General features: G+C 34.5%; 1 long non-coding RNA gene across 1 annotated transcript; it reads right to left on the reverse strand.

Annotated features, from left to right (window-relative positions):
* Nucleotides 1-5015: 5015 nt before the first annotated feature.
* On the reverse strand, nt 5016-12512 carry LOC123913163. Its single transcript, XR_006811586.1, has 3 exons — nt 12466-12512; nt 12267-12360; nt 5016-5099 (listed from the first exon to the last, which is right to left on the reverse strand). It is a non-coding gene; the product is annotated as an uncharacterized LOC123913163 (long non-coding RNA).
* Between the last annotated feature and the right edge of the window lie 8271 nt (nt 12513-20783).

Consider the following 20783-nt stretch of genomic DNA (forward strand, 5'->3'; position numbering starts at 1 on the left):
ACTTCATAAGTGCCCGGAGCGTTCAATGCGTGTTTTGATACTTGGTGAAGGAGAAGAAGTGAACGAAGATGGAGAAATTGTGTGTCTCAAAGCTACTGAGATTGAAGGAGATGAGGAAGAAATCGAGGCAGAGTGTAAGCTTTTGGGTGTGCTGGGCAGTATGGGTGAATACCACACAATGAAAATTTGTGGTAAAATAGCTGGGATTGAAGTGGTGGTGTTGATTGATAGTGGTGCTAGCCACAACTTTATCTCCCCAGATGTCACTACTGCTTTGGGTTTACCTGTGACTCCAACTATTGCTAAATCCATTAAGCTTGGTGATGGTCATAGAGTTTTTTCTCAAGGAACTTGTGAAGGAGTTCAAATTGCTTTGGGATCAGAGTCTTTTGAAGTGGATGCATTGGTCTTGGATCTGGGTGGGTTAGATGTGGTCTTGGGTGTGTCATGGCTGAGTACTTTGGGCAAGGTTGTCATGGATTGGAAAGATTTGTCTATGCAGTTTATACATGAGGGCAGAACAATCAGTTTGCAGGCTCAAAGTAAGATGCAAGATAAGCAGAGTTGTTTAAACTCTTTTCTGGAGGATAAGCACAGAGGTGGAAGTGACGAGTGGTGGTGGACTAATCACGTGGATGTAGCTGTGGAACAGGCAACTGGGCAGAAGGAAATGGCTAAATTGTTGAGTCAGTTTTCTGAAGTTTTTAAAGAGACCATTTCTTTACCACCCGAAAGAAGTCAAGTGCACCAAATCAAGCTAATCCCGGAACATGGACCTGTGAATGTTAGACCATATCGATATCCCCATCATCAGAAAGAAGAGATTGAGAAGCAAGTAACAGAGTTGCTAGCTGCTGGTGTGATAAGGCCAAGTATGAGCTCTTTTTCAAGTCCTGTGATTTTGGTTAAAAAGAAAGATGGCTCTTGGAGGATGTGTGTGGATTATAGAGCCTTAAACAAAGCCACTATACCAGATAAGTACCCTATTCCTATTGTTGATGAATTATTAGATGAATTGTTTGGAGCTACAGTGTTCTCCAAGATAGATTTAAAGGCTGGGTATCATCAAATTAGGGTGCACCATGATGACATTCATAAAACTGCTTTTAGGACTCACAATGGACATTATGAGTACCTAGTCATGCCTTTTGGGCTGATGAATGCACCAGCTACTTTTCAAGCAACAATGAATGATATTTTTAGGCCGTATTTGAGACATTTTGTGCTGGTTTTCTTTGACGATATCTTGGTTTACAGCAAATCTGAAAAGGAACACTTGGGACATTTGAAAGTAGTGCTAGCAGTATTGAAGTCACATTGTTTTGTGGCAAATCAGAATAAATGTAAATTTGGTTGTACACAGGTGGATTATTTAGGGCATGTGATTTCTGGGGAAGGTGTGGCTGTAGACCCTGATAAAATTAAATGTGTGTGGGAATGGCCTGAACCAAAAAATGTCAAAGGAGTTCGTGGATTTTTAGGACTCACAGGGTATTATAGAAAATTCATTAAGGACTATGGCAAGATTGCAAAGCCCTTAACTGAGTTGACTAAGAAGAATAATTTTAAATGGGGACCTGAAGCCATGTCTGCTTTCAATCGCCTAAAGAAAATTATGACCACACCTCCAGTTTTAGTATTGCCTAATTTCGACATACCATTCGAGGTGGAGTGTGATGCTGCAGGCAGAGGCATTGGAGCAGTGTTAATGCAGCAAAAGCAGCCAATAGCTTTTTTCAGCAAAGCCTTATCTGAAGGGAATTTGACAAAGTCTGTGTATGAAAAAGAGCTTATGGCATTAGTGCTGGCAATTCAACACTGGAGACACTATCTTTTGGGCAAATCTTTTGTGGTCTATACAGATCATAAAAGTTTGAAACATTTTCTACAACAAAGAGTAACTTCTCCTGATCAACAATGCTGGTTAGCAAAGCTCCTGGGGTACCAATTTGAAGTGAAATACAAACCGGGCTTAGAGAACAAGGCAGCTGATGCCTTATCCAGATGCCATGGTGATGAGGAATTGAATGCACTGGTGTCTTATCCCACGTGGTTAGATGGAGAAAAACTATTGCAAGAAGTCAGAACAGATCCTCAATTACAAAAAATTGCAGAAACTGTATTGGCAAATCCAGGAGAGAAGTCAGGCTATAGTGTTCAACAAGGAGTATTATTTTATCATGGGCGTTTGGTGTTATCTGCTAACTCTCCTTCCATTCCTTTGTTGCTGAAGGAATTTCATGAAACACCAATGGGAGGACATTCTGGGTTTTTAAGGACTTATAGGAGGCTGGCAACAAATATTTACTGGCCTGGTATGCAGAGAAGGATCAGAGATTTTGTTAGAGCATGTGACATTTGCCAAAGACAAAAATATGCAGCTACGTCACCAGGTGGTCTCCTTCAACCTTTGCCTATTCCTAATGCCATTTGGGAGGATCTCTCTTTGGATTTTATTACTGGTTTGCCCAAATCTAAAGGCTTTGAAGCTATATTGGTGGTAGTTGATAGACTATCCAAGTATAGTCATTTCTTGTTATTAAAACATCCTTATACTGCAAAATCTGTGGCTGAACTGTTTGTGAAAGAAATTGTCAGGTTGCATGGTGTTCCTTTGTCTATCATTAGTGATAGGGATCCTTTATTTGTCAGTCACTTTTGGATGGAGCTTTTCAAATTACAGGGAACCCAGTTGAAAATGAGTTCAGCTTATCACCCAGAGACAGATGGACAAACTGAGGTCACTAACAGAGGGTTGGAGAGTTATTTGCGCTGTTTTGCCTCTGAACAGCCCAAAACATGGTCGCACTGGATCTCGTGGGCAGAATTTTGGTACAATTCCTCTTACCATATTTCCATTGGCAAAACTCCTTTTGAAGTGGTGTATGGCAGGACACCACCTACTATCATGCGTTTTCTGAGTAATGAAACTAAGGTTGCAGCAGTAGCTTTAGAACTTAGTGAAAGGGATGAAGCTTTAAATCAATTGAAAGCTCATTTGTTGAGGGCACAACAACAGATGAAGAAGTATGCAGACAAGAAGAGAAGAGAGGTTAAGTTTAACATAGGAGATTGGGTTTTTTTGAAGCTAAGACCTCATAGACAAGTGTCTGTGGCAAGAAGAATTAATCCTAAGTTGGCTGCCAGGTTTTATGGGCCTTTTCAAATCATTGCTAAGATGGGAGAAGTTGCTTACAAGTTACAATTACCTGCACAATCTCGTATACATCCAGTTTTCCATGTCTCCCTACTTAAAAAGGCCATTGGAGATTATTCTGTGCAGGGAGAACTCCCACAGGAGTTAGAAATTGGTCCTGATGATGATAATTATCCTGAAAAGGTTATTGGTGCTAGGACTATCACACGTGGGGGAGTATCTGTGTCTCAGAGTCTTATTAAATGGAAACACAAATCCAATGATGATGTTACTTGGGAGGACGATGTGTTTCTCAAAGGACACTTCCCTGATTTCAGTCTTGAGGACAAGACTTTTATTGAGGAGGAGGGAATTGTTAGGGATGCTGAAGTGGGCCTTGATGTGAATGATAATAAGCCCAAAGTGTGGAGGTTTTATAGGAGGAAGCATAAAAGATGCTGAGGTGGCAGCTATGTGATGGATACAATCAGAGTTAGTTACTATATAAGGGGAGTAGGGGAGTTAGTTACTATATAAGGGGATTAGGGTCAGGTCTTTACGCAAGAAAAAGAATTAAGATCACACTTTGTGATAGGGAAGCCGTTAGAGCTTTTTAGGGTTGACAGCCGTCGCTATCAACACATTCTATTTTCCTTTGCTTGTATTCCGTTCTTTTCACAGTAATACAAACCTCTTTATCGTTTATTATAATTTTATTCACACAAAACCCATCACATACCTACTGCATTTTGTTCTTTATTTGCAATCCCCTGGTGTGTGTCTGTGTTCATTATTTGCAATCCCCTGATAATTTTTTTAAAGGAATGATAGGTTATATTTCCTTAAAATTTTAGCTTCATTTTGTGTGTTTATTGACAGGCCTAAAGTGTTAGCTTCTAACTATCATAATTGTGACCTTCATGCTATCAGTTTAAAATTAGATGATTATATATTGTAGAAGTTTATTCATGGATATATGGTTGCATTTGCAGACTTGGGTTAGTTCAATTGAGGCTGCTCAACAATAAATATCATAATTTCCAGGAAGTTTGGATTACCGTGTTACGGAGGAAATTTTGATGGATCGCGTAGCTACCAATATGCATGAAGCATGCCTGCAGATTGACAAAGAATGCAGGTTAGTGTAAAAGTTGTTTGGTCTCTCCTGCTGCAGCCTTTTGTTTCTAGTTCCATTTCTTTATTCATCAAGTTATTGAACATGAGTGTGGATGTTAGAGTTTCACAAAAGTATTTGTAAAACTGAAGCAATCAAAATCATGATACCTCTCTTTCATTCATCAGGTTCTTTAGGAAGTGTATTGTGATTTTGTTAGTTTTATATGTGTAATTACTTATTGATTAATCAAAAGCATGATATTCATCGGGTTTGTGATTTTGTAAAACTAAAAATATTTGCAGTATCATGTTCTTGATTTTTAATTTAGGATTGGATGTATCAGTTCTTGATTATTGTATGTTGTGAAGTTATGTTTTGGATGCTGGCCTGTGGGTTGGATTTTAAAAAACAAAAATGCAAGATTTTTAATTTTTTTTTTATAAAAAAGTGACGATTTTACATCTGTGGAAAGCTTGGCCACACGAAACAGAGGTAAAAAGTGTTGATTTTACATCTGGCGTAAGTCAGATGTAAAACGCGTAAACTTACTACTTCTCGTGCGTCTACATCTGACAGGCTTCAGATGTAAAATGGGTTTTTGGCCAGATGTAAAAAGTGTTTTATGTACTAGTGACACACGCATAGTCACACAATTGGTATTATAAGATCAATATTTTTATCATACAACCTCAGCTAGGAACAAAGTACAAGACCCCAAGCTTAACTCCCAACACTTTGGGCAACTAGAGTAGAAAGTGAGCAAGTTCGTGTACCCCCAGAACAAGTGCAGTAACAAGGACTCCAGGAAGGCCATCCTTTAACAAATTCAGATTGTCAACAGTTGATCTTGGAACATCAATTATATGAAATAATAATATTGAAACCTCAAAGCGTATTTCTCTACAAACATTTGAGATGTTGTATGATTTATTCCTATGGAAGGTGGAACATAATTCATTAATAGCTAAAGCATTTACTGAGAACATTATATTCTGTTAAATAAACAGAGCCTAAAAGATCAATAGTGTTGTACATGAACAAGGTATTTGTGAGGACTGTTCTCAGCATGTTACTTGAAGAAAGAAGTGGATGAAGCTAGATCATGTTAAAAATGTAATTCATCTTGAATTAGTTAGTTAGTAGTTGAATAAGAGTTAGTTACAACTAACTTGAGTTGGTTAGTTTGTTAGAAACTAACTATGTTAGTTAGTAGTTTGTTAGGCCTAGTGGTTAAGCTTACTTGTTGAACAAGCTAACCCTATAAATACACTAGTGTGTATTCATTTGTAAATACTTTTCTTTGGCCCATTAAGGATGAATAAAATTTCTATTTTTCCTTAAGTTTTCATAATCGCTTTTCACCAAAACTAATCAAGAATAGCTTCATCTTGTTCAACACAGTTTTTGCAAAACTGTGTGTGTGCTCAAGCTCAAGCCTTCCTCGCCTATGAGCTTGCCTTGCCTGTGCCTGCATAACCAAGCCTGCTGAGCCTGCTGAGCCTGCTAAGCCTGCAGTGAAATTCTGGTATCACTAGAATAATGTTGCCTAAGATGTCCCAACAACTACTTTGTGAATAATGTTGTTTTCTTATTGTTGGCACATCTTATATAACATAAAAAAAACTGACAGAGAATAAATAAATGACACAAGTAATTGTTAACCCAGTTCAGCCAACTGCCTACTCTGGGGGATACCAATCCAGGAAGGAAATCCACTAATAGCTCTAGTTACTAAGACCTCCAGCAAACCCTAGGATTTACGCCTTATACTAAGACCTCCAGCAAACCCCTGGTTTACGCCTTATAACCTCGACATTACTCATGCAACTTCTGCCTAGGAACTCCTAGAAATGAGATCCCATCTCACTTCCACTCACACAACACAACCTGTGTTGATTATACAATGTTAAGAATGATGTGGCGACAACTTGCCAAGACAACACTTCACTTTTGCTTAAAAGCTTCAAGTGAATCACACACGGTAAACTCCGTACTTCAAAGCTTAGGAGTAACCTTAAAATAATAAACTTACTTCTTAACTCGTGTTATAGAATCCACAAGCAAGAATTACAATCAAACAATAAAAGACTCAACAAAGACTCAATATGTGAACTAATATTTTTTCAATGAGATGCTTAGTCTTGAGCTTGGTCTTCGTATATATAATGATCTAGCACGCTCCTCTTACTTCACAAATGCTCAGACGCTCCTTGAGAATCATAAAGTGTGATCTGATGCTTTTTCAATCTTCATTAAGGATATATCAGGACTTTCCAAAAGTGTTTGAGGACTTTATAAGATAGGATAAGTCATCCAGCTATTTCATTAAGTTTGTCTTATCCTTAAAGCTCCTGATCAGATCAAATCTCCATTGAGCGTGCTCTTTAAGTGGATTTCCATATATAGCAGATGCTCTCATAAATGCGCGAGATTTCCTTGAATAAATATGATGTTGTAACGTGTTTTCCAACATCTTGTTAGTATATTTGTTTTAGCAAAATTAAGCCAATTCAAATATCCAACATGCAGCTTGTGCTTGATTGAACCAAGTCTTGTGCTTCTGCTGCGCCAACAATTGGCATCAAGAGCCTGGTTCAATCACATGAAACAAGAGTGAATTGTGAAGGAATCAATTAGAGAAACACTAAGTGAGCTGTGTAGATTGATTTCTTGAAAGATTCAAGATGAACACTCAAGGTTTTGGTACGAACATTCTGATTCTTGATGGGAAGAATTGGGACAGATGGAGTGCAGTGATGAAATCTTTATTTGGAGCACAAGAGTGTCTTGAGGTTATTCTAAATGGATACGATGAGTTGGGAGCAAATCCAACTAATGATCAGAGAAACACATACAAAGAAAATAAGAAGAAAGATTGTAAGGCTTTGTTCTATATCCAGCAGAATTGTGATGCACAACATTTTGAAAAGATTTCAAAATCTACTAAGTCCAAAGAAGCTTGGGATATACTTGAGGGTTACCATGATGGTGGTTCCAAGGTTAAGAAGGTGAAATTGCAGGCGTTTAGAAGGCAATACGAGTCTATGGTGATGGAAGAGGATCAAAAAGTAAGTGATTTCTTCTCAAAACTGCTTGCACTTGTACATCAAATTCAAAATTGTGGAGAGACTGTCACTGATGAAATGGTAGTAGAGAAAGTGCTCAGATCCTTAACTCCAAACTTTGATAATGTAGTAATAGCTATAGAGTATGTGAAAGATACAACTACTATGAAAATTGAGGAATTACAAAGTGCTTTGGAAGCACATGAGATCAAAGTACTTAGTAGAGGTTCAGAAAAGGTGAATCAACAAGCCCTGCAAGCTCAAACCAACAAGAAAGATGATAGTAGCAAGAATTATAAAAAGAAAGGGAAAGATAAATCAAAGTGGCTTAAAGATCAGAGTTCAAAAACTGATGACAAAGCTGAATCTTCTAAAGGAGGAGGTTTTGTCAAAGGTAAGAACAAGAAGAAGAACTTTGATAAAAGCAAGGTGAAATGCTACAATTGTGAGAAGCCTGGTCATTTTGCAGATGAGTGTTGGTACAAGAAAGATCAACAAGAGGCTAATGTAGTAGAAGAAAGTGATGTCAAGTCAGTCTTGATGATGGCTACTATAGGAGATGAATGTGAGAAAAATGAAGAATGGTTTCTTGATTCAGGGTGCTCAAACCATATGACACCACATAGAGAATGGTTAACCAATTTTGATGCAAGCAAAAGGTCTAGTATAAAGCTAGCTGATGGCAGAAAACTTGCTGCTGAAGGTATTGGTAACATAGTGATCAAAAGCAAGAAGGGAGGCAAAGTGATCATCTCTGAAGTGTTATATGTCCCTGGTATGAACTGCAATCTACTCAGCTTAGGTCAATTGGTGCAAAGAGGGTTTTCTGTGAGCATGGAGGACAATGCACTGAAGCTGTTTGACAAAATGAAGAACTTGATCTTGATGTGCAGCTTGTCAAACAACAGGACCTACAAGTGTAAAATCTCAAGTGTAGATATGATGTGCATGTCTACCACAGTGATTGATGAGATTGAAGCACTTTGGCACAAAAGGTATGGACACTTGAACTATAGAAGCCTCAGTGATTTAAATTCTAAGGAATTAGTGTATGGTTTGCCTAAGATCAAGACAAAGAAGTCCATATATGAGATATGTGTGAAGAGTAAGCACAGTAGAAAACCTTTTGTAGCTGAGATGCCTAAGAGAGCTAGTGCTGTATTGCAAGTTATTCATAGTGATATCTGTGGTCCATTTGAAGTTGCTTCATTAGGGGCAAGCAAGTATTTCATTACATTTGTTGATGGATACAGCAGAATGATCTGGTTATACTCTTTGAAGTTAAAAAGTGAAGCTTTAGAAGTGTTTAAGAAGTTTAGAGTCTTAGTTGAAAAGGAAAGTGAAAAATCAATTAAGATCTTGAGAACTGATGGTGGTGGAGAGTATACCTCAAGAGAATTTGAGAACTTATGTACTAATCAAGGCATCACACATGAAGTTACTGCTCCATATACACCACAACACAATGGACTAGCAGAGAGAAGGAACAGAACATTGTTAGATATGGCAAGAAGCATGATCAAGCAGAAGAATTTGCCACACAAGTTCTGGGGTGAGGCTGTGCTCACAGCAGCTTACATCTTGAATAAATGTCCAACAAAGAGACTGAAAGTTGTGCCAGAGGAAGCTTGGTGTGGGAGGAAACCAAGTGTGAAACATCTCAAGATATTTGGCTCACTATGTTATAAGCATGTGCCAGATGCTAGAAGAACCAAACTTGAAGATAAAAGTGAAATAATGATACTTATAGGGTATCATCCAACTGGTGCCTACAAGCTATACAATCCAGTTACTCAGAAGGTTCACATCAGCAGAGATGTAATTGTGAATGAAGAAGAGAAATGGAAATGGGAGAAAGAACCAGTGTATAGCAGTGAATTACAATCTACATTCATTTATCCAAGTTCAAGTGATGAATCTGATGGAGGTGAAGAAAGTGAACCAGCTGCTGTCATTACTTAGAATCAAGGTACAAAAAGTGATTGTAATATGAATCTCTCAAGTGATGATGATTATAGAATTCATATGATTGCAAGAACTCAGAGAACCAAACGTGTACCAGCTAGATTGAATGACTGTGAAGTTACTCAAGACAATGCAGTGAATGATGAGGGTGATCTCATTCACTTAGCATTACTAGCTGATTATGAACCATTGAATTACAGATATGCTTTAAAAAGCAATGTGTGGAAGAAGGCTATGGAAGAAGAGCTTAAGTCAATTGAGAAGAATCAGACTTGGAAGCTAGTTGCCTTGCCAGACAAGAAAAAGAAAATTGATGTGAAATGGGTGTTCAAAGTGAAATTGAACCTTGATGGCACAATTTCAAAGCATAAAGCAAGGTTAGTTGCTAGAGGGTTCTTACAGAAGCATGGAATTGACTACAATGAGGTGTTTACACTAGTTGCTAGAATTAAAACTGTAAGGATGGTTGTAGCATTGACTTGTAAGAACAAATGGAGCCTGTACCATCTAGATGTAAAGTCAGCATTCTTAAATGGTCCACTGGATGAGGAGGTATATGTGTCACAACCTCCATGTTTTGAAGTGAAAGGGAAAGAAGCAATGGTGTATAAGCTGTATAAGGAACTATATGGCTTAAAACAGGCTCCTCGAGCATGGAACAAGAGGATTGATGACTTTCTGATTCAGATAGGGTTCAAAAAATGTGCAGCTGAGTTTGGTGTATATGTACATTGCCCTAAAGATGAAGATATTGTCATAATCTGCTTGTATGTTGATGATTTGCTCATAACTGGAAGTAAAAATGTTGAAATTCCAAAAGTGAAAGATAAGCTCAAAAGTGAATTTGAAATGTCTGATCTTGGTAAACTTTCATTCTTTCTGGGAATGAAATTTATGAGAAGAGAAGATGGTATAGTAATGCACCAGCAGAAGTACATTGGTGAATTACTTAAAAAATTTGAAATGGAAAGCTGTAATTCATTGTCAAATTCATCAGAGACAAATACAAAATTTGATGAGTGCTCAGATGAAGAGAAGGTTGATCCAACTGTGTTTAGGCAAATAGTTGGTTCATTGAGGTATGTGTGCAACAGTAGGCCTGATATATGCTATGCTGTTAGTGTTATCAGCAGGTTTATGCATGATCCAAGGAAGCCTCACATGATAGCTGCTAAGAGAATCCTCAGATACCTTAAAGGTACTTTGGAACTTGGTTTGCTATTCCCTATTGGTACAAATAGTGCAGGGAGTACTTTGATAGGGTATTCTGATAGTGATTGGTGTGGAGACATAACTGATAGGAGGAGCACATCAGGGTATGTTTTCAAGTTCAACAATGCTGCAATATCTTGGTGTACAAAGAAACAAGCTGTGATTGCACTCTCATCATGTGAAGCTGAGTATATAGCAGGCACATTTGCAGCATGTCAAGCAATTTGGTTGAATTCAGTAATGAAAGAGATCAAATGTGAACAAGTGAAGCCTCTAGTCCTTAGGATCGATAACAAGTCTGCTATAAGTCTTGCTAAAAATCCAATCTCATATGGCAGGAGCAAGCACATTGCTACCAGATTTCACTTCATCAGAGAGCAAGTGACAAATGGTATGATTGAGGTGCAATATTGTCCAACAGAGGTACAACTTGCAGATGGTTTTACAAAAGCAGTAAAACTAGACAGGTTTGAGTTCTTAAGGAGGAGCTTAGGTTTGGTTGCTTGTAATTCAAGTATGAATTAAGGAGGAGTGTTAAAAATGTAATTCATCTTGAATTAGTTAGTTAGTAGTTGAATAAGAGTTAGTTACAACTAACTTGAGTTGGTTAGTTTGTTAGAAACTAACTATGTTAGTTAGTAGTTTGTTAGGCCTAGTGGTTAAGCTTACTTGTTGAACAAGCTAACCCTATAAATACACTAGTGTCTATTCATTTGTAAATACTTTTCTTTGGCCCATTAAGGATGAATAAAATTTCTATTTTTCCTTAAGTTTTCATAATCTCTTTTCACCAAAACTAATCAAGAATAGCTTCATCTTGTTCAAGACAGTTTTTGCAAAACTGTGTGTGTGCTCAAGCTCAAGCCTTCCTCGCCTATGAGCTTGCCTTGCCTGTGCCTGCATAACCAAGCCTGCTGAGCCTGCTAAGCCTGCAGCTTGTGCTTGATTGAACCAAGTCTTGTGCTTCTGCTGCGCCAACAGATCAGTACAGAAAACAAAATTTCATGACAAAGATTGTAGGGAAATACGCTTCATCTAACAGATAATATTGTAGGATATTTTATATCTTAATTTATTTTAAACATTATTTTATATTATTATATATGTTAATTATTATTAAATTTCTTCTGACCAAGTAATGTATATTACTAAATGCATGGTGATGGTGCAAGTTTTCTTTTATTTCATATTGTAACGTTTTATGCTAATCATAATCCTGATAACTAGGCTTTTATGGTTAATAATTTTTCAAGAGTATCCATGGACTTTGTGGTTATAAGAAAGGTACTAAGAAGAAGAAGAAAGAGAGATATATGGGTTTGAGAATGTGAGGAAAATATAGTGCAACGTGAAGAAGAGAGAAAACATATATGATAAGTAATATAAACTAAGTTCCCTTAAGCATCCAAAAAGTAGTTCTATGAGACCTTGCTAATTCACGTGTAGTGCTAGCAAGAAGTGACTGTTGTATCCTGGAGGGTATTAACTATGAGACCAACTGCACCGGGTAACTTACCTGTGGTGGCGAAATACTCTTAAGCCCAGTGTAATTTGCACGCCTCAGTCAATAATGCGATAAGTTCTTCTTGTTCTATAATTTTATTTTATTATGTATCTTATTTTATTTCTTCTTGTTCAATAATTCGATACTGTTATTTTATTTATTCTAATATTTATTTGATTTATATTAATGAAATAATTCTATGTGTTATATTTTTCCAACAAATATATAGTATGAAATGACGAGAAAAGGTACAAGAAAAATGCTCACAATAAATTTGATTGCAAATCAGGAACATTGCGAAGCAGTAAGGTAAACACTGTGACCAGTCCAAAAGATGCAGCAGCAAACCACTCAGGTAAAACTACAAAGATAAACAATAGCATTAAGTACAATCATGAGGATCACTATTTGCTAAAAATAAAAAAGAACACGATGATCGACGATTTTGAAGGAGTTAAATAAGTACGAGTTGTCTCTGGTTGTAAGGTAGTTCTTGGAATGACAACTGCCACACTGGCTTATCATCCTCAGGATTGACTAGAAGGAAAAGCCTGTATTCATCTCCAAATTTATCCTACAATAATTGTTTTTACAGAAATCTAGTTCAGGTGTTATTGCAACATGGAATGACTCCCAAATAAACTTATGAAATGAAACAGAAATAAAACATACTTGCAATCCCTTTGACATATTATCATAACTTTTAGGGCTTGTTTGGTGCGCAGGATATGATAGTGACAAGATAGGATATACAACAGGATAATGATATGATAAAATAACAGCAGGATAACAGTTATCATAAGTTATCCTATCCTGTGTTTGGTGCACACGAGATAACAAACATGATAACTATTATATCATATTTTTAAAAACATACTTGCTCATAACAATATGATAAGATACATAACATATTTAAATGACAAAAATACCCTTGTAAAACAATTGTTATTTTTTAAAAATTATATTGCAATACTTTGAATTTTATAAATAAAAATATAAATAGGTAATCAAATAACTTTATAAAATTTTAATTTTTTTTGGATGAACTAAGAGCATAATGACATCAAAAGATCCAGAAGAACTCCCAACTAGGTTGGTACTTCCCGTTGGCCTTCAACCTAACTCAAGTGCTCATAATAATATATATAAAAAAAGGAAAAAGAGTAGCTACAAGATGGGGGCTTAACCAAACCCATTAGAAGAAAACACACAAAAACATCAACAAAAATGGAAAAAATAAAATAAAAATCATGAGAAAATAAACAAATTAATTTTTTTATATGAATCATGATCAAATAAATAACTCTATTATACATGTTAGTTAAGCTAAATAAATATATGATATATCTCATATGTAAATAATAAAACTATCATTGCAAAAGAATTATATTTAATTTGTTATAAAATTTAAATTAATATCCCTATTTTGCAATTTTTTAATAATTATTTTATTAATTTTCAGTTTCTTATTTTAAAATATATTTTATAGAATAAAAAAAAAAAAAATTCTTATCCTATCTTGTTGGTAACCCATCTTAAATTCAAGATAAGGATTTTAACTAAAGAGGCAAGATAGGATAAACTTCAGGATTAACTTATCATATCCTGTTGTGTCACCAAACACTGAATTGAGACAGGATATGATAAAGTTATCATATCCTATCTCTTATCTTGTGCACCAAACGGACCCTTAGAAGATTGCCCCCGCAGGTTTCCTATGAACAACACTCAGAACCGGTTTTGAGCCAGGGCAACCAGGCCCCCAGCCCAGGGTCTCCAAAATATTGGGGCTTCAAATTTTTTTTTCAAGTCCATCATGATAAATATGAGTTATGTATATGTTTCGGAAAAATAATTTCATGAAGCGTTGCCTGGTCTAGTGGTCCGCGCATGAGGGTGGTTTGTTCGAATCCCACTTGTGATAGTTTTTTGATTTTATTTTAAGTGATCAATGCATAGTAAATACAGTTAATTTTAATTTAATATTATTTATAGTTCATATTGAATATGACAAAAATTGTTTCCTTTTATAAAATAATAATGAGTTTATTATAAATAGAATTACTCTATAGATTAGAAATAGTTTTACTATTTTTTTTTAAAAAAACTATATTTTGTTATTTCTTTGAAAATAAATAAATAATTTTTAAAATTAAGTTGTAATTTTTATTAAAACATAAGTTTTTTTTTACAAGATTAAAAACACTATCATTTTTTTAAGGTGTATTTTGTTGTTATTGATTAGAATATGACATTTTTTATATTATTGATGTTTTCATTTTCTTTAAAAAAAGTTACTCTCTTTTAAAAATTGCATTTTTTTTAAATAAAAAACATTAATTTTACTAAATTTATTTTATCTTTATAGGGTTTTTTTATCCAATTTATCTAGGAGCTCCAAATGTATTGGGACGGCCATATGCTATTTTCAATTTAAATAGATGATGTTCTTTTAAAAAAAAATTGGAAAAAAAACTTATTAGGGGTCCTTTTAATTATTTGCCCTGGACCTCCAAAATGTCGGAACCGGCCCTGACAACACTCCACCCTAGCAGAAAAAACAGAATCCAATCTTCTTGCAACAAGACAATTGTGTATATGCAAAAAGAAATAGAGGAAAGATAGGCACACACCTCGTAAGGATCCTGGCTTGTTACAAAAAAAGTATCAAAGCCAAACACTTGATCTTTAAGGATATCGATTGTTTCCTTGGGTATTTTTATTACGTCATCCAGCTGCTGCGGCTGTTTGGGGCATATAAAGGACAGACAGAAACACATAAGAGGAATACAAAAAAAAAGGAGAATCAGAATGGCTCAAATATAGTACGAAACACTGAGCATAATTCAGATAAACACAACCTTATCACTGGAAGTACCCTACCAGAGGAGCTACTACCTGAAACAAGAAATATATTGTAAAATAATAACCAATCGTAGAGGAGAGATTCAGGCACAGTGGCAGCATTTAGAAACTCAACCTTAGTTTCAAACTAAAAATTAAGTTTACAATTACAGTGGTCAGTCCTGCAACTACCTCTCCAGCAACAGCAACACTCATAAAATCAAAGGAATAAGAACACTAGTATCTGGCATTGGGTTGTATATGATCACAGAAACAGTTGCATTACATTCCTTTTAAGCACTGTAGTTCACTTGATTCAAAGTATGAACGAATCTTTCATCTAAATTCTTTAGGAGGTATCTTAATTAGTCCTCAAATTCTAAGAAAAGAAATCAAAGATAATGAATGCATAATATATATGTCCTTCACCTTTTTAGGGATTAATACAAATTGATTGATTAAGCTGTTCACTGCACTTAAACCCTGATTGATTAAGCTGTTCACTGCACTTAAAACCCTTCATAAGCCTTGTAATAGCAACACAAAATATACCTTCATGAATCTCCGGTACCTTTGTCAATCACAACAAACATCGTCAAATGAATTCTCCAAAACTGCATAGTTATTTCAAGTCCTAACATAAGCAGATTATGCTTTTAGGAAGTAATAAAAAAAAATGCTACGTTTAAGAGACACAAACCAATCAAACTTAAGAATAAGTTCAACTGTATACACACCTTTATCTCACACACACAAATTAAAGAGAACTAAAACTAATGAATTTAATTATACAAACTAGCTAAAATATCAACCCCAGAATCCCCTCCAAAATATTAGCAAGTTAATTAGAGATTCAATCGGATATAAATACCTTGTGAATCGCCAGTACCTTCAGAGATTAAATAAAAATGATGCAGAGATTTAGGGTTTGTACGCTTTAGAAATTTGGGGAGAAGGGGTTCGAGGTATATTTAGACCATCTCCAATGGTGTAATAACTATTAGCCTATTAGGTAATTATGGTACTTATTATGTACTATCATTGGAGTACCACCAATTTGAGTACCTATTAGCAATGTTTTAAAACCCGGACCGGTGATCGACCCAGCCAAGATACTGGGTCACTGGTTCACTGGTCGGACCAGTGGGTCACTGGTCAGACCGCATGACTATTGGCCCGACTTATAATAAAAATTTAAATATATTGACTTCAATTTCATAAAATAAAATTTAATAAAAAACATTTCCTTTGAAACTTGTTTTCAATAAAATTTCATGTATTTAAAAGAAAAAACACGATTATGCTATAATAATATTTTAAATAAATTAAAATATTTTATTGACTAAAATAAAACGATGAATTTATATATATATATATATATGTATGAAAATCAAATTTAAAATAACAAGGAAAAAAATGATCAATGCATTTATTAATACATGTCATGGTGTTTCTTAAATAATATTAACTATAATTCAATGATATAAATTATCACATAAATTCATGTGGCCAAGTGGTTCTTGAGATGTTTTCCTATGTAAAAGGCTTGGGTTCGATTCCCATGTGCAACATATTTGAAATTTTTTTGAAATTAATGTTTATTCTCTCCCCAAAACCGGTTCGGTTCGCGGGCGGGTTTCAACGGTTCGCGGTTCAACCGATGAACCGGCCGGTTCAAGGCGGGTTACCGTGGGTCATTTGTAGAACCGGTTCTGCAGCTTATCCGGACCGCTCATGCTACCGGTTCCCGGTCGGACCGGTCAGACCGGCCGGTCCGGTCCGGTTTTTAAAACTATGCCTATTAGGTACCACTTCTAAAATAACAACTCTCTCCTCTTGGACCCATCTTATTTTTCATTAAAATATTCTTTCAATGGGACCCATTTTATTTTATATATTCAATTTGAATTAATGAATATTTATAAAAAAACACAATTTTTTTTGTACATCATAAAGGCACAATTTTTGAAATTATGTAATGTCATTTTAAATTATTTTTTAATTGTATAATTCTTAAAATTTGGCAATATTATTTTAAATTAAATTTCGAATTTTAATTATTTTTTCGAATTATAAAAAAAAATAGTACATACTAATTTTGTAATTTTATCATTCAATCAATTTATATTATAAAATAGATAATTAAATAATAAGTTATTGTAATGATGTGAGATTATTGATGGGACCCATTTTAGAACTTTTTAAGAAGTGCTCCATTGGAGGGGTTGAGTACCTATTAGGTACTGTTATTAAAAAATAATAAATTAGTGATGTGTCTATGTGGGACCCATTTAAGTACTCAAAGTTAGAGTGCTCCATTGTTGATGCTCTTAGGGTTTTTGGATTCTGAGAAAAGGGTTCGTTAAACAAGGATTCGAGGGTCTCTAACATACAATTTCTAAACGGTAAAGCTATCTTATAGGTGATAGCTGAAAAACTAGCTTATTGAAATTAAAGTGTTTGGTAAAATTAGTTTTTAAAGTGGTTAATAAATATAAAATGACATAATTGATAGTGACTAGTTTCTTTTTGAGAGGGGTAGTTATTAAATTAAAGGGTAAAAATGGAATAAAGTGTAAAAAGCTATAAGCTATAAGCTCAAACGCTACTTGAAACAAGCTATTAAGCTTGTAAAAAAATCTTGTTACCAAACACCTCTAATTCTTTGAAACAAGCTTATAAGCTCATATAATAAGCTATAAGCTAGCTTATTTGTGTTACCAAACACACTCTTTAGGGTTTCTGCGTGAGAGAGGGTGTTATTCCCTTTAAAGACTTTTTACATCTGTGGATATAATGGCTAATGGAAAATTACAAGATTGTCACCGTGTTGACATTTCACTTCAGCTAAGGTCAAAATCAAGGTAATCAAAACCGGACCGGATGTTAAACCGGTGGAGTCACCGGTTCAAGGTTCAATGGTTCGACCGGGGTCAGACCGGGATCGAACCGTTATTAATTAAATATAATATAAAAATTTAAAAATAGTATATAAAATAACAATACATAAAATTTAACAAATTAATTAGTAAAAACAAAATATAAATTAAGTTTTCATATTTTAATACCAATTAAAAATAGTACTTTTTAAGTTTCAATTTTCAATATCCATGAATAAGTATAATTAAAAAAAAGTAGAATAAAAGAAATGTGTTGGATTTGATGTTTAATGTGGGTTGTTTCATGTGTGGGTGGTTTTCTAATGTTACTTTTTGTCCAAGCCCACTTGTCCTCCTAACCCTAAAATGTTACTAAATGAAAATGAGAAGCAAATAACAACAGCAGTAGAGCGCCGCCAAGCAGCCAATTAGTGGTCACCACAATCACACTGCTCCATATTCTCTCAAGTCTTAGGGGGTGTATTGGATTAGGATTTCATAGGATTTTAAAAGACTTTTTTATGATAAAAAAATTTTGTGGTATTCAATCAAGACTTTTAGAAAAGTTAAATAAATCTTGTGGTATTCAATTAAAATAATTAAGATTTTTTTTTCAGGGCAACAAAATCTGTTGGTATTCAATTGAGATTTCATACCACTTTTAAAATGTCTATTGGTATCAATGTTTTAAAAACCGGACCGGACATCGAACCGGTGAGGGTACTGGTTCACTGGTTCATTGGTCGAACCACTGGGTCACTGGTCGAACTGCATGACAAACCGGATTAAACCGAATTAAATCGGTGGAATAAACCGGTCTCTATATAATTATTGAACCGGCTGCTATATAGTTAAAAAAAAATCATAAATTATATGAGTACAGACCCCACCATATACTTTTTTTTTACAAACCCCCACCATATACTTGATCCCACCAATTTATATTTTTTTATTTTCATTTAATGTTAATAAATGATAAATATAATATAAAAAATTCTAATACTAAACTATGGTATTATAATGTAAAATCGTTTCCCATTTGCCTTTGAACAACAAGCTCTACACATTCTTTTTCTTTCTCAGGAGAATTCTAGAACCCCAAAAGCAAACACTTTCAACTTTCACCCAATCAAACATGCTCCATACTTTCTTTCTCCTTAGTAAAATTCAAACTTTCACCTCAAAACAAAACACCATATATCAAATGCTCCTCTCTTCTTTAATCTGAGTATCACAACAAAATGAGGCACTCGTGCAACGACACCGGAGACCTGATGGGATGACGACGTATATGCAACAGCACGACAAAGAGATGGTGACGAAGATGAATACAGATCTGGATTTATCTTACCTTTCTCCATTTTCATAGATCTAAGAAACGAGAAAAAAATATATCAAAGATCTGGATTTATCTTACGTTTCTCCATTTTAATAGATCTGGATTTATCTTACCTTTCTCCATTTTCATAGATCTAAAAAAATGATATCTTGAAAAAGAAAAAAATATACAACAAAACGACATCGTTTTCGGCTAAAAAAAAAGGGTGTAATCAAACCGCCGGTTCAGGGAAACCGCCGGTTCACCGGTTTTCCCGGTTTTCCCGGTTTTTTCCGGTTTCCACCGGTCCAACTGCATGGCCGATCCAACGTATGAACCAGACCGGATAGGCTCCGGTTCCCGGTTCAACCGGTCCGACCGGCCGGTCCGGTCCGGTTTTTAAAACACTGATTGGTATTCAAAAGTCTATGGATTTTGATGGATTCTTCTTTGCAATGGATTTTGATGGACTTTTTAGTTGAAAATACACACAAAACACTCCTCCAACAATCTCACCCAAACCCATGAGACTTTTTATAATATTTCAAGACTTTTCTTTTTCCTATCTACAGAATAGAACATTATCAATATTCTGATTTTCTTTTCACCATCAACTCCGGTTCAATCTCTTTCAAATTTCTTCATGGCTTTTGAATGACAATGGACATGCATACAAGTGTACTCAATATTGTTTATATATATTATTGCCCATCGATTTTAATTTTTTCAATTCATTGTTGTTTTCTTTCTTATACATTATGAATCTATGATCGATTTTAATTTTTTCAATTTATTGTTGTTTTTTTTCTTTCTTTCTTTCTTTCTTTCTTTCTTTCTTATATATTATGAATATATGATCCATTCAAAATTTTTTTTCCCCTGTATCTCCAAATCAAAGGAAGGGATGTACTTGTTTTTTTCACGTTAATTATCATTCAACTGGTTTTTTTCACGTTAATTTTTTTTTTCATTCACTTCTTTTTCTTTTTCACCAAGAATGGAAAGTTTTTTTCAATATTAAAAATTCATAAAGTCAGTTGAAATCTTAAAAATCTGTATTATAAAATCCATTAAAGTCTTTTAAAATCCAAATTGGAAAATCCTGATTGTAAAAAAGTATTTTAAAAAGTTTTAAAAGTCAATACAATCCTATAAAATCTTTTAAAATCTTCAAGATTTTTTTTGTTAAAATTGTCCGTCAAAATCCTAATCCACTACAAGAAAATATCAGATTAGCTACCAAAATCTTGCTATAGATATCTTTTCAAGTTAACTTGTAGTTACTTAGCCACAAATTTCCCTTCATCCATTCATTCCTTCGGGAATGACAGTTTCCAATAATAAAAAAACATTGTAATGTATTTTTTTGGCAAAATAAATTAAAAAAAATAACATTTCCTCAAAATAAATAATAAATAATAATAAAATACATACTCCCTCCGGTCCTTATTATAAGGAACACTTTGAAAAAATCACACAGACCAATGAAACACATTTAACATAGTTATTTTCATTTAATACTCTTATAAATTTTAATTTATTCCATGTATACCCTTATTTAATTACTCTTTATTCAACTAACTTACTTATTTTTAAATTCTCTCTCATAATAAATAAGGGCATAAGTGAAATTGAACATTTAAAAGATTTGAAAATTGGTCAAAGTTTCTTATAAAAAGGACCAAATTTTTTGCCCTAAGTGTTCCTTATAAAAAGGACCGGAGGGAGTATTTTCATTAATTT

This window comes from Trifolium pratense, linkage group LG3 (assembly GCF_020283565.1).
Source record: "Trifolium pratense cultivar HEN17-A07 linkage group LG3, ARS_RC_1.1, whole genome shotgun sequence".
In the NCBI taxonomy this organism is placed as follows: Eukaryota; Viridiplantae; Streptophyta; class Magnoliopsida; order Fabales; family Fabaceae; genus Trifolium; species Trifolium pratense.